This window comes from Terrapene carolina, unplaced genomic scaffold, assembly GCF_002925995.2.
Source record: "Terrapene carolina triunguis isolate 2854851 unplaced genomic scaffold, T_m_triunguis-2.0 Scaffold28349, whole genome shotgun sequence".
Classification (NCBI taxonomy): Eukaryota; Metazoa; Chordata; order Testudines; family Emydidae; genus Terrapene; species Terrapene triunguis.
In genome coordinates this window covers 12,694-16,503 of record NW_020692700.1, presented here as the reverse complement: position 1 = coordinate 16,503, position 3,810 = coordinate 12,694, and the positions used below count along the sequence as shown (strand labels likewise).

At 60.6% G+C, this 3,810-nt stretch overlaps 1 long non-coding RNA gene across 1 annotated transcript; it reads left to right on the top strand.

The window, feature by feature from the left end:
• The first annotated feature begins 1,868 nt into the window (after window positions 1–1,868).
• LOC112125207 lies at window positions 1,869–2,847 on the top strand. The gene is made up of 2 exons (XR_002909711.3): window positions 1,869–2,147; window positions 2,218–2,847. It is a non-coding gene; the product is annotated as an uncharacterized LOC112125207 (long non-coding RNA).
• Window positions 2,848–3,810: the final 963 nt, after the last annotated feature.

Genomic DNA, 3,810 nt, shown 5'->3' with positions numbered 1-3,810 from the left:
GGCCGCAGTGCAGATCTCATCGCTGCTGGCTAGTTACTGGACCCCTCCGCTGGCTGCACCGCGCTGGCCGTTCTCTCTGTGACATCCCGGATGGGAAATCTCTCCTGCCCTTTCTCCTCCGAGCTAAATTCCCCCCGATAATCTGCTGCAGATCCAGGCTCCTTCCCTCTCGGGGCGCTGGCGGTGACGGCCGGTCTCTCTCTCTGCCCGGCAGGTGATGGAATCTGGGCTGGGGCTGAGGAGAAGCCGTGGGGAGCCCAGAAGTCCCCGGGAGGAGCAGCTGCCATCCCAGTACCCCAGGGGAAGGCGCCGAATACCTGCCAGGACTGCGGGCAGAGCTTCTCGGAGCGGGGCCTCCTCATCGTGCACGTGCTGAGGACCCACCTCGGGGAGCAAACCCTGCCCTGCGGGGAGTGCGGGAAGATCCTCTCCGGCCGGGGCAGGCTGGCGGCGCACCAGAGGGCCCACCTGCGGGAGCGGACGTTCACCTGCGTGGCCTGCACGCGCAGCGTCGTCTACAACAAGCACCTGGTGGACAAGGTGCGCATGGAGCTGGCCGGAGGGAAGCCCTTCAAATGCACCAAGTGCAGCGACAGGATCATCCTGATGGTGGAGCCGCCGGCGGAGCGTGGGAGGGGCTCCTTCCCCTGCCCCCACTGCCCCAAGGTCTTCCCCTACGTCTACCTCCTGCAGCGCCACCAGCCGCTGCACGCTGGGGAGGCGTCCTTCCCCTGCGCCGAGTGCGGCAAGAGTCTCCAGCGGCGGACCACGCTCGGCAAGCACCGCCGGCGCCACGCGACCGAGCAGCCCGCCCCCTGCGCTGAGTGCAGCCGGAAGGAGCGCCGGGAGAGCCCCGCACCGGAGCAGCCGTTCCCCTGCACGCAGTGCGGGCGGCTCTTCCCCCGGCGCCGCTCCCTGGCCGCCCACCTCCGGGCCCATGCGCGCCCGCCGCTGCACCCCTGCGCCCAGTGCAGCCAGCGCTTCGGCAGCAAGCGGGCGCTGCTGGCGCACCAGCGGGCTCATGCGCCGGACAGGCCCTGCCGGGAGTGCGGCCAGGCCTTCGGCTCCAGGGCGGCCTGGGCCGCGCACCGGCTGGAGCACGAGCGGCAGAAGCCGTTCATGTGCGCTGAGTGCGGGAAGGGCTTCAGGCGCAAGGACAGGTACACGGTGCACCAGTGGCTGCACGTGGGCCCCGCGCCCCTCGCCTGCCCCCAGTGCGGCCAACGCTTCCGCCTGCCGCTGCAGCTGGAACGGCACCAGCGCCTCCACCGGGCGCCGAGAGAGGCCAGGCTCAGGACGAGCGTGCAGGCCTGCCCGGCCGGAGAGCTGAGCCCCACGTCTGGCCCTGCCACCCCTTCCGCGTGCGATCCTGGGCCAGGCACCTCGCCGGCCTGGCCCGTGGTGTCCCCACCTGAGAAATAGGGTGAAAGGGCACAAGGCCTGGGCAGTGTCTGTGGCACTGTGTGTAGACGTACATTAGAGAGCGGAGCGCTCTCGCTGGGGGGAGTCATGGGGGCTGGTTTGGAAGGGGGTCTGGGCAGCCTGCATGAGTGGGCTCAGACGGCTTCCGTGGCCTGCCCTGGGGGGCTTTTCTTTGTGCCCCCCCACACAGTGGGAGTGGGTGACGGGATGGGTCCCTCGACTGCCCTGTTCTGTCCATTCCCTCTGGGGCACCAGGCGCCGGCCGCTGTTGGAAGCCAGGACCCTGGGCTGGCTGGACCGTTGGTCCAACCCCGTGTGGCCGTTCTGATCTCAAATGAGATTGACTCTGTGAGCGCCTCAAAGGTAACCAGGGGCTGCGCTACAGTCAGTGTCAAACCAACCTCGCATCTGTCTCTGCCGGGGTCGGGGGGGGGGGGGGGGGGGGGGGGAGCGACAGAGCTCGGCTTTAATACGGTTTTTGACGCTGTTTCCCATGACCTCATAAGCACACACGAGTAATAGAGCCTCCAGGAGCCTACGGGTGCAGGACTGGTTGGAGACCCGCTCCCAGAGAGTAGGTACCAGTGGAATCGCAGAGCGAGTGGGGTCCCGCGGGGATCTGCCCTGGGTCCGGTTCTAGTCAATATGGTCATAAATGATTTGGCTAATGACAGAGAGAGAGCGCTGATAACGTATGCGGATGTTACCAAATGGAGGGGTTGCAGGTGCTTTGGAGGACGGAATTGGAATTCAAAAGGATCTGGGCAATCCGGAGAAATGGTCTGAAGTAAATAGGATGAAATTCAATAAGAACAAATGTGAAGTGCTCCCCTTAGGAAGGAGCAGTCAGTTGCACACACGATGGGCAGCGACTGCCGAGGAAGCAGGACTGCAGGAAGGGATCTGGGGGTGCTAGTGGATCTCCGACTAAAAAGGAGTCAATAATACAAGACTGGTGCAAAAAACCCCCAACATTCTGGGATGTAACAGAGTTGGGAATTTTTCATACGATTTTGGATGAATAATGTGTGCCTCAGTTTCCCCCATGGGCTGCATGGTTAACGGCGGGGTGGGGGGAAGGTTTACTCTTTGCGGAAGTGGCTGATGCCTGGCTGTCTGGGGCCCGGAGAGGACAATGGCCACTCCAACTGCCCAGCCCTTTGGTACCTAGCAAATAACGACCATGGATGGCCCATCCTCTGCGGGAAGCCAGCCAGTAGTGACCAACTGGAGGACAAAGTATGGAGGGGGGCTTGTTGAGTTCTTACGTGTGGGCTGCTGGAAGCAGGGTTCCCTCTTCTGGACTGGAGGTCAGACAGGGCTCTGGGCTCAGGACTGGCCCGGATGGACTATGCTGTAACTCTGTATGTGAACTAAGAACGTCCTACACTCTGTTCCAGACATCTAATAAACCCTTCTGTTTTACAGCGCTGGCTGAGTCACTCCACTCTACGGCAGTTGGGGGGGTGCATTATTCCCTGGGGTGTGCAAGTCCTTCCCAGGCGTCCAGTCCCAGGGGATTCGCTGCCGGGGGCTCAGGGTGTGATGCAGGGGTGCTGAAGGCACCAAAGGTTGGTCCCAGAAAACATGACCTACGAGGGGAGATTGAAAGAATTGGGTCTGTTTGGTCTGGAGCAGAGAAGACTGAGAGGGGCCATGAGAACAGTTTTCAAGGACATAAAAGGTTGTTACAAGGAGGAGGGTGGTAAATTTTTCTCCTTAACCTCAGAGACAGGACAAGAAGCGATGGGCTTAAATTGCAGCAAGGGCTGTTTAGGTTGGACAGTAGGAAAAACTCCCTGCCTGTCAGGGTAGTTAAGCCCTGGAATACAGGCAGTTCTCGGACTTGCGACACAATCGGTTCGTGAAAATTGCATCGTAAGTCAAAACGCCGTCACTCGGAACCACAATCCGCTCCACTGCGGGACCGAGCATCGTCAAGTCAAAACCATTGTAAGTCGAATCAGGTTTTCAGTTCAGAAACGTTGTAAGTGCCGTTCGTTGTAAGTCGAACATCATAAAGTCATGGTCTGCCTGTAAATTGCCCAGGGAGGTTGGGGAGTCTGTATCACTAAAGGGTTTTTAAGAGCAGGTTGGACAATCACCTGTCAGGGATGGTAGGTAATGCTTAATCCTGCCTCAGCACTGGGGCTGGACTGGATGACCTATCGAGGACCCCTCCAGTCCTGCAGTTCAGTGATCCTGTGCTTCCCGTGTATTCACATGACTCCAGGAGCTGGGGATTTATGTAAAACACCAGATATTGCAGAATTTGTGCTAACGTGGTGAGTGGTGGCAGCGCTGCTGCAGCAATCAGAGAACGACCCCGTTGTGGGAAATGGGCGCTCGCCAGCACTGTCTAAACCAGCTTCCCGAGGCGTGTGCCAC